Raw genomic sequence first — 11,120 nt, 5'->3', positions numbered from 1 at the left:
GATTAGAAATATCATTTCAGTAGATTTGGGCAGTATCTTCATTACAGTCCAGTTTTTTAGTAGAGATGTGCACGCGTTTTTATTATCTATCTTGTTTAGCAGCACCTAAAATCACAACAACCTAAGTTCTGTTAAGGGAAAAAAATCTCTTCTCTTGCAAGTTCTTCTTTTGTATTTTAAGAGAATTTTCATAGAATACCAAAATACTCTGTGGTGATTAGAATGTAAATGAGAGTTTTTGTTACACAGTAGAAAGTAGTTTCTCTGTGTTGTGGGCATGTTTTAAGTACCAGCAACTAGCAATTAGCCTCCCAGTTTATAATATGCAATTTTTACTTCATTTTGCAGTTTTCCTTAAAATTAGCAGCTGTCACTGTGGTACCTTACTTCTTACTTGTTTGGAAGGGAGGCAGTTTGTCCACCAAATATTGCTGATATGTCCTGAGTAAAACTTGGAGTAATTTGAGCACCAGAAATCAATACTCCCCAAATAGCTTCAGCCCAGAATTTGCCTGATTTTATTGAGATTTGGATGGTACAGAGTAGCCCAAATGACATTTGTGCTGACTTTTATATTGAATTTTTGAGTGTTCCATAATTGTGAAAAATCTTCTTAGTTACAATAGCCAACATGTCTTAATGCTGATGCTCTGTCTGAACAAAACACAAAACTATTAATATGTTGAGGGGCTGGGATTTACTGTTGGCATGTCTTTTTAAAAAGATGGAAAAACATGCAAAAAATGCCTTGTAAGCTGATACTGAAGGGAATTAGCTTCTGATACTGGTGAAGGACTAGTGGGCTTGGGCTAGTGGTTTGATTTCTTGTTTTGTTTTCCGAGTGGAATGTTTAACCGTAGTGGAGTAGCCATGAGCTTGCTTTATTTAGTGCTTTGTGATAGTTTTCATTTTGCACTGATGTTTCTGCAGGTTTAGGAATACTTCTGCTTCTAAATACGCATGAATGATTTTGTTCAGTGATGTATTTTTTATTTTCTGTTGGAGTGAAACACTGTGAACTATCTATTCTGAGTGTTCATATCATATGGAAATAAGCTCATTACTGAAAAAATATAGCAGCTGTCTGGATCTTTTTTCCTTTTTCTAAAGCTGATTTTAGGAGGAGTATTTGGGATGTAAGTGAAATTAGAACCTTTCTAGACAAAAGAGTGAATGACGTGGAGGGGTCTGTTGCACCGTTATCCCTCAGCTCTCTGCAGTGCTCTCCCTTCTCCCTGGGGAGGCAGGAGCGTTTCCCGCACACACCGTGGTGCCGCTGTGCTGCCAAGGGGCGGTGCTTTCCAGGCTCTGGAGCGACGGTGGGTGTGGAACTGACCTGCCGTCGCTCTCTCGGTGGCTTTTTGTTGCCTCTTGAGAAGCCATAAGCACAGGAGGAGGAAGTCAGCACTGCATCAGCTCGTGTGTGGAGGTTTAGCTTACATGACAGCCGGGCCTAGACACTTAAGCTGTGGTTTCCATGACTGACTTGTGCTGATCTCAGGCTGTGCTGCTTCTAAATGGGCAGCCTTTCCTTCCGTGCTTCACATCAGGTCATTCCTTCCCCCACTCTTGTGCTGGTGCTTGCATCACTCTAGAGTTAGCTGTGTTCAGAAACTCATTCAGCTGAAAAGTTACTTCAGCAAAAATGTGAAGGTGGTAAGTCAGTGTGACTGACGGATGTGACCCCATGAGTACTAGTGCTGACACAGGAAGGGAATAGGAGTGCACAGGTAAAGAGTTCTTTGCTTTGACTTTGAGCTCCTTCAGTTCTCTGAATTGGCACAAAGAAAGCCACTGCTCCAACCCTGAACGTGAGCAAGGGGCAGGGGCAGCTTTGTTAGGCACAAAGAGGAGGATGAGCCAAAAACACTCCTTTTGATTCACTGAGCTCCAAGGCTGTCTCAGATGTTGGACTCTTACAGTTTTGCCCTGAAATTGATTCCCGTGGGAATGATCTTTAAGTTGATAGAGAGAGAAGAAAGATAGTGACGTTTGATATCATAATATTTTATTGAAAGCAATGGGTGCTTTTGGAAGGAGGCACTTATTTCATGAATAGCCACAGGGCCTTTAAACATAACAGTCAAGTTCGTCTAAATGTTAAATTTGGTATGGATGCTATCAAAGGAAATACTGGCAGTGGAGAACCTGTTAAGCTCTGAAATGGGAAGGATAAATGGGAAGACAAGAAGTAGACAAAATACTAAGTTGTAAGAGTTGTTTGTTTTCTGGAGGCCAAGTTGAAGTGGCCTGGAGTAGGCATGTATGATGATTTGAAGTCACAGTGCTGCACAGCTGAAAGTACAAAAAGAAAAATGCGTACTAGAAAAGATTAAGAGGACATTTTTTTTTCCTAGCAACTAAGGTTGCTCAAAACACCATGAAGTTAAACATCTTTAGCCAAACAATACAGAATCTTGGGTGAAATAGCTAATATTTTTCTAATACTAATGTTAAGGTGTAGTTCTAGAATTGCTGCTCTTCATAGTTCTGCTTAAGAGATGCCAACAAAACACAAATCATCTGGTCTGCCACACCCAGGATTATGCATTGACTGAGCTTCTGGCCAAAGTGATTTATTTAACAGGCTCCATTTTGCATGAGTAGCTATTTGTTTTCAAAATACTGGGAGTGATTTAAGGAATTAAACTATTAGGTCATCATTATGTGCATAGTTAATTGTTTAATGTTGTAATGCTATGGAAGTTCCATCAGATTGTACTTTCCAAATCCTGAACAATAAAACAGTACTTTTGTAACCTATTCTTTGACTAGATAGATGAAAACATCTACAAGAGTTTACAAAAGTGCTGTAAGATTTGTGGTGTGAAGGACAATAACCTGTAGTAGATCAGAAACTGCCAAGGAGTAGAACCACTTACGAGTAATTATTCACTTTTGTCATGGGAGGACAGAGTTGACGTAATTGTAACAGAAACCTTTAATACTAGGATGGATTTTGAGTGCTATGAGAAAGAGGACTGATACAGTAGGTGATAAAGGTGAAGATAATACATTCACCTACTGACCCAGTGAGCTTCAGAAGTTATTTAAAAGCGTGACAGAGCAGTCTGCAGTGATTACTTGTGCACCTTGCTATGGACTTGTGATAATTACTAATTGTCCTTTTTTTTTTTTATCTATGTAGAAGTGATTATTTTCCCAATTTTTGGAAAAGAAAAAAAATAAACTTTGTAAGAAATACCTAAAGTAGTTATGTTTGTCTTCTATATTAAAAACAGAACCATAACAGTGATCATCTGGGGATGTGCAACAGACAAAAAGGGTCAAGAATACGGATAAACTTGTGAGGAGTTTGTAAAGTATGACAGCTGCTTTGCAGAGGGGTCATGATAAAATGTTTACAGACAGGGATTCGTATTTTCTTAGCCCCAAAGCAGTAATCTATCCACTGATACTAGAACCCTGACAAATGAAAAACTGCTTCAAAAAACCCAAAATGACATCAAAGCAAACCCAAGATTTTCAAACAGCATACAAGTAGAATTCTCAGGTATGGTCAGATAACTACTACAGATTGGATCACATCTATTATACAGTTTTTTAATGTTTTCTTGTTGCTCAGTCTTCCTCTGCTGCCATTTTTCTAGCATGAGATGCAAGAAGATGGGGAGAAATTGTGAGTTTCAGTGTCTGTGGGCAGCCAGATGTCACAGCAGTGCATATTCTTTCTTTCCTCAACAAAAGCAAGGCTCTGTTGAGTTAATCATGGCCCAGCAAGTGATGCCCACCAAGCCACTCTATCACCCTTCCTCTCCTTCCTCCACAGAGCAAAAGGGGAAAGGAAAACAAGATAGACAAACCCTTGTGGGTAAAAACAAAGGCAGTTTAATTAGCAAAAGCCAAGCAATGTCACGCATGGAAGCAAAGAGAAAAGAACAGACTTATTCTCTACTTCCCATGTGCAGGCGATGTCTGGCCCCCTCCTGGGAAGCAGGGCTCCAAAACGTGTAGCGGTTGCTCCGGAGGACCAAGGAGTAGCCCCCCTCCCCTTTGTACTAGCTTTATAGGTGAGCTGACATCATATGGTCTGGAATATCCCTTTGGTCAGTTGGGGCCAGCAGCTCTGTTTGTGTTCTCCCCAAGCCGCTGCCCCCCTTGGCGAGTGAGCCTTGGCGCTGCACGAGCACTGCTCAGTGGCAGTCACAACACGGGTGGTATCAGCACCCTGCTGACTCCCAGCACCAAAACACTGCACCAGGAGGGCTGCCGTGGGACAATCAGCTCAGCCAGACCCGATACAAAGGGTTAAGATAAATCTGAGGTTGTCCTCTAATTTATAACCTGGGGTAATTTTCTGACACGCACAACAAATGGTGGAGAATTCAGCATGCAGATAATGATGAGAAGAGGTCTATTTCTTAAACACTAAAACTTTTGGCAATTCAATACATAATTCTTGTATCTAAGCTTACTCTGAAGTATCTTCATTTTGAATTCAAGTTTTTTGGCCTCTTCTTTCATCATAAGCTGTTAGTGCTTATGCATGTTTCCCAAAGGCTGAGAAGGTAATACATACAGCTGTCTTCTAATAAGCAATGGGGAGTGTTTATAAAATACCAACAGGTACTTTAAGAGTGCTGAATTACAATTTGTTTGACTTTAGTCCTTCGGAGTAGGGTGAAAAAGTACATGGCATTTGTACTGTTAAAATCTTTTTGTGGCTTGAAAAGCAACTAGAGCTTTAAGGCTGAGTTGGATTTAGTTTGGTTTTTTTAAGAGTAATATTTAGGTAGCTCTCCATTTTCATGGATCTGCCAACTTTATTACATGGTAGGAATTAGTTTGTAAAACTAAATCTTTAATGGTGAAAAGTATAAGTGTATTAACATGCCCTTGTTCCTATAGTATTTTTTCCTGGATTCACAGCTGAGAAGCCTGGGAGATGTTCTGTTATTGAGAACCTCTTCTAGAGAAAGCTAATAAATCAAAATGAAAACTGAGCAAGACATGAGTTGTCTTTTTGTAAACCAAGGTCTGCTAAAACAAGGGAAATATATCTTAATATGAAGAGACGTCTATTCCTTTTAAAACAAGTTGCCGATTCTGTAAGTTAGTGCTAATAAAACAGGTCTAATGGTCTAAAGGTCAAAAATATTATGAATAAATGGAATAAAATAACAAGCATTTCTAGTAAATGTAGGTATTTACAGTTGAGGACAAAAAGTATATTCAGAGGTATAAAAATGACATGTTATTTCATGTCCTTGAATCTGAAACTGTCTTTGAATACTTTTATCCTTTTCCCATTTTTTTTCTCTTTGGTAAAAGAATAGTACACTGTAGCTGCTCCCTGCATTTTAATCATACAGAATCAGATACTAATTATTCTGAAGAATATGAAAGGGTTAATATCTGATTAGTATGATTTAAAAAAAAATCAACCCCAACAAAAAAACCACCCACAACCAAAGACAACCGAAAAAACCTAAACAGTCCCCTCCACAAATCTGCACCCGTAACACCACCTTTCCTCAGTCTCCAGACTTAGAGTGGACAGTCTGTGACAGTACTGCTGGTTATTATTCTATCATAATACTGCATTATTGTACTTACAGCAATCTTAAAAAGAAATTTAAGCCATTTGCATTGTAACTTGATAAACGTCAGCGTGTTGTAGAAATGTTAGCAATTGAGCTGAATGTAGATTGAATGAAAAGATTAAAGATCTTCATAGATCAGCTCGTTTGCTGGGAATTATTTTTGCTTTTCCTTTCCTGGCTGTAAGCAGAATTATTCAATATTTCAGAATGATTCTTGTCCCTGGATATGCCCTTGGAATCTTGTTTCCACAGCAACACAAAGCTAGTGATAAAACAACCCTTTAAATAAGAGACTGATTTGAAGTTCAAAAGTTGTAATTAGGATGTTTGCCGGTAGCATTGTGTATTTTTATGTATGCATATGCAGAGAGCAGCCTGAAAAACAGCCATAAGCTGTAGCAGTGTTGGAAGGCTGTCCCCATGGTGGGGTAAGCCTTCAGGCAGCGTGGCAGAGGAGTGCACTGAGGATGGGGGTGCCGCCAGAGTAGGCAGTTGTTTTTCAGTGGTTGTATGAAGAAACAGCCCGCTGTGGGATGTAACTTTGCCAGGAGCTGGCTCCTTTCCTCGCAGCAGCTGCAGCGTGCTCTCACTTGTTCCAGTTCTGCTCCAACATTAAACGTGAAGAACAGAAATGGATGGAAGAACATGCAGCAGCCATTGTGGGTAGAAGGAGCTAACCTTTGGCACTTGTCCTGATCTGTCTGGTGAAAAGCTTTCCTTCCTTGAGGAGGAATCATAGAAACAGAACTGTTCTTGTTGGAAGACACCTTCAAGATTATATATAAAGTCCAGTCATTAACCCAGCATTGCTGGGTCACCACTACACAATGTCTCTCACTGTCACATCTACATGTCTTTTAAGTGCCTCCAGGGATGGCGACTCTGACCGGGCAGCCAATTCCAGGGCTCTACAACCCTTTCAGTGAAGAAATTTTTCCTAATATCCAATCTAAATCTACCCTGGTGCAACCTCAGGCCATTTCTTCTTGTCCTATTGCTTGCTACATCAGAGAACAGACCTGCCTCTGCCTTGCTACAGCCTCCTCTCAGGTAGTTGTAGAGAGCAAGGTGGTCTCCCCTTGGCCTCCTCTTCTCCAGGCTAAACAACCTCAGCCACTTCTCACACGACTTGTGCTCTAGACCCTTCACCAGCTTTGTTGCTCTTCTTTGGACATGCTCCATCCCCAAAATGTCCTTCTTGGAGTGAGTGGCCCAAAACTGAACCCAGTATTTCAGTTGCAGCTTCACTAGTGCTGAGTACAGGGACACAATGACTTCCCCAGTCCTGCTGGCAACACAGGATACAAGCCAGGATGATGTTGGCCCTCATGGTCACCTGGGCACATGCTGGTTCATGTTCAGGCAGCTGTTGATCAACACCCCAAGGTCCTTTCCTGCCACGCAGCTTTCCAGCCACTCTTGCCCAAGCCTGGAGCATCTCAGGGTGGTGGTGTGACCCCCGCCTGGCTTTGTTGAACCTCATGCCGTTAGCCTCAGCCCATTCACCCAGCCTGGCCAGATCCCCCTCTAGAGCCTCCCTGCCTTCAAGCAGAACAACATACCTGCCTAACTTGGTGTTATCTGCAAACTTAATGAGGTGCCCTTGATCCCCTCATCCAGATCATTGATAAAGGTGTTTAAACAGAACTGGCCCCAGTACTGAGCCCTGGGGAACACCGCTTGTGACCAGCCACCAACTGGATTTGACTCCATCTAGTGCCATCCAGCCAATTTTTTATCCAGCAAAGCGTATGCCCATCCAAGCCATGAGCAGCCAGTTTCTCCAGGAGAATGCTGTGGGAGATGATGTCCAGAGCTTTACTGAAGTCCAGATAGACAACATCCACAGCCTTCCCCTCATCCACTAAGCGGGTCACCTTGTCATAGAAGGCAATCAGGTTCGTCAAGCAGGACCTGTCTTTCATAAACCTATGCTGATTTGGCACGATCATCTGTTTGTTACTGTATGTGCATTGTGATGGCACTCAACATGATCTGCTCCATAACCTTTTCTGTCATTGAGCTCAGACTGACAGGCCTGTACTTCCCTGAATCCCCCTTCCAGCCTGTCTTGTGATGGGCGGCACGTTTACTTACCTCCAGTCAACTAGGACCTCCCAGGTTAGCCAAGACTGCTGATAAATGATGAAAAGTGACTTGGTGAGCACTTCTGCCAGCTCCTTCAGTACCCTTCAGTGGATCCCGTATGGCCTCATAAACTTTTGCATGTCTAAATGGTGTAGTAGGTCACTAACCATTTCCTCGTGCATTATGGGGGCTTCATTCTGCTTCTTACCCTTGTCTTCCAGCTTAGGGGGCTGGGCATTCAGAGGACAACTGTACTTGCTATTAAAGAATGAGGCAAAGAAAAGTGTTCAGCACCTCAGCCTTTTCCTTGTCCTTGGTCACTGTACTTGCCACCACATCCATTAGAGGATGTCGATTCTCATTAGTTCTCCTTTTGCTGTCAATTCATAGAAACATTTTTCTTTTCTTTTATGGTACTAGCCAGATTAAGTTCTACTTGGGCTTTGGCCTTTCTAATTTTCACCCTGCATAGCCTTGTGGAATTTTTGTAGTCTTCCTGAGTGGCCTGCCCCTTCTGCCGTTGGCCATGGACTTTCTTCCTGAGTTCCAGGCAAATGTCTCTGTTCAGCCAGGCTGGCGTGTCTTATGGCACTTCTATCATTTCATGATCACAGTGCCCAAGCCCAAGACATCCTCCAACCTTCACAGCACCCACAAGTACTTCTCTGTGAACCACAGGTCTAGCAGGGAGCCTTCCCTAGCTGGCTCTCGCCAGCTGTGCCAGGAAGTTCTCTTCCACACACTCAGGGAACCTCCTAGACTGTTTCCTCCCTGCTGTATTGTATTTCCAGCAGACATCTGGTAAGTTGAAAAGCCCCATGAGAACAAGTGGTAGTGATTGTGGGACTTCTCCCAGCTGCTTATAGAGTATTTAATCTGCTTCTTGGTCTTACTTATACATCTATAACAGACTCCCACCGTATCTGCCTCGTTGGCCTTCCCCCTGATTCTTAGCCATAGGCAGTCAACCCTACCATCACCATCATTATGCTCAAGACCATCAAAGCACCCCCTGACACGCAAGGCCTGTCCCTTCTGAAGGAGTTCATGGGACGCGGGTTACACGTCAGAGGTTCCCCTGAGCAGTCTGCATGCTGCTCTCAGGGCTGCTCAGATACATTGCATTTGGAAACAGCCCCACCATGGGCTGCTTTTTTTTTTTTTTTCTGGTTGATACCAGAGCAGTAGAAGGGTAGAACAGTAGCTTTGACTGTTGTGTGGCGCAACTTGTGCTATAAATGTTCATTTGTTTATTTTGTACGGCTGTATAAGATGTTTTGCTTAGTAAAAACTTTATTATATATTTACAGGATACTTAATATTAGGAATGAGAAGCTTTACTGCTAGGGGTTATATTGATTTTCATGTGGTGTCTTAAAAGTATCTAAATAATGATGCTATTGCAGGTTGTCACAGGATTGTAACCACAGCTTGAAATAGGAATAAAGTTGGGTATACTGATGTTGGGCAATTGCAAAATCTATGTTTAATTTTATCACGTTACAGCTAAATAGCTCTCACAGCAGAATGGTTGCATCAGTTTGTGAAGCTGCACATCACTGGGGTGGAAATAAACCCATCCTTCTGAATATTTAAAGTGTCATTAGCTAGATTAATCATAACATGAATAACACAGACTATTAAAGGGAAAGTTCTGTGCGCAATGATTGGTACCTGTAGCTAATGATTAGAAACTAAAACCTATATGTTAGCCCTCTAGAAGTTGTTAATATGTGAACCATTATTCCCACTTTACAGCTTTTTATCTTCTCTGGGAAAAATATCTAGATAATAGACGGTTCTTGCCATTAGGAGTCCCAGTTAACTCCTTCAGTGAAAATATATACAGTTTTTGTGAGATTTAGTAGAAGCTGGCAGTCTAGACAGCTAGGTTAGGCTGTGCACACTGGGACAGCACTTCCAGAATGCAAATAATCTGAAATTAGGATGGGCTGGGTGGTGGATGGGATGTCTACATGGAGTGATTCCTTTGTGGACTGTAGGGGGAGCACAGGTGATTATTAGTTGTAAAATTAGATTTCTAATTCTAGCTGAGGCTAAGCAAGATGAATCCTACCTTAAGTGATAAGCTGCTATATTAACTGCAGTGGGTTAATGCATTGAGGGATTGGATTTGCACTTTTTATAGTTGGTTCGTTTGCAAACACTACAAATACACTGCACGAGCAGTGTGTTTCTTCAGCAGAGTTCTGGAGAGGAGTGGGGAAATTTGGTGTTGATGGCAGATGGCGGTTGGATGGAGATTGTGAGGAACAGGGAAAGCTTTTGGAAATGATTCAGCCTGACCTACAAAAGACACGTTTTTTTTTTTAGTTTATGGTGTTTCCTGGGTAGTGAACTAGATATTGCTGTATGGTTTCATGTGGTAGCATGTGTGCATGAGAGAACGCGTGGCTTTCCACTTCTACTGAAGTGCAGTCTAATCTGCAGCTTTTACAGTCTTCCACAGCACATGTGCAATTGAAGGAGCACTGTTTTTTAAAGGCTTAAAGAATTTATTCAATGCCCTATTTGCTTTCAGGGCTGTGACTGGAAATGTGAAATGGCGTTAACTTTATAATGCAGATTCTCTGTGTACCTGTATTTATATTATAATTTTTATATATTTATATTTAAAATATTATGCACAACAAGTGTACCTAACTATTTGTGTGATTAGCTTCTTGCTCATAGGAATTGAGACAATCTTTCATATTCATTTAATCAAGTTACAGAAAGTATTCAGGAAGTGTGAGAACAGAAATAAATACAGCGTCCCTTTTAATGTTTCAGTTAGGTAGGATTTTGGTTTTGCTCTCCTTAGCTAAGGCTTTGCAGTGATAGCAGCAATGCATGCGTAGCTACACTAGTGTGGTGAGATCTGATACGAACAGAAAAATGACTGTGTGCAGAATGTGTGCTGGAGAGGAAACTGATTGCATCTTTACTGCAAGTAGTCGTCCCTTTTCCGTGCTGAGTCATGTGCTTTATAGCTGAACTGTCCGAAAGCAAAGTTATCCACCCTTTTTAAATAGCAGCATAAACCTTTTGTGAAGAAAATGCAAGAGCTATAAGTGAAACAGTCACAAGAGGGGAAATTTTGGTGTATTAATGAATTCAGGTTCATTGAATCTGTACAAGGAAAGGTGCATATTTTTCATCAGTAACCAACCTTTGCTTGAGAAGCAATAACTTAGACTTTTATCAAATATTTTAAGAGATCAGGAGCTTTTATTAAAGCAGCATGAATTCGTACATATTAGCATTTTGTCTTTTTCTGCTCTGTATAGCTGCTGCTGTCCAGTACTTTGAAAGCAAGTAAGATTCCACACTGTGGCAGAAATAAAGTGCTTGTCAATAAAAAGGAGGTAGAAGGTTTGTTTATAATGATAAAATGTTCTGTAGGATTCTTTCATTTCTTTCCCAAATACAGGTTGTTCATGCTTCAGAATTATTTGTAGTTCTGTT

Source organism: Merops nubicus, unplaced genomic scaffold (assembly GCF_000691845.1).
Source record: "Merops nubicus isolate BGI_N331 unplaced genomic scaffold, ASM69184v1 scaffold6735, whole genome shotgun sequence".
Classification (NCBI taxonomy): Eukaryota; Metazoa; Chordata; class Aves; order Coraciiformes; family Meropidae; genus Merops; species Merops nubicus.
The sequence above is the reverse complement of the archived record's forward strand: the minus strand, read 5'-3'. Positions refer to the sequence as shown.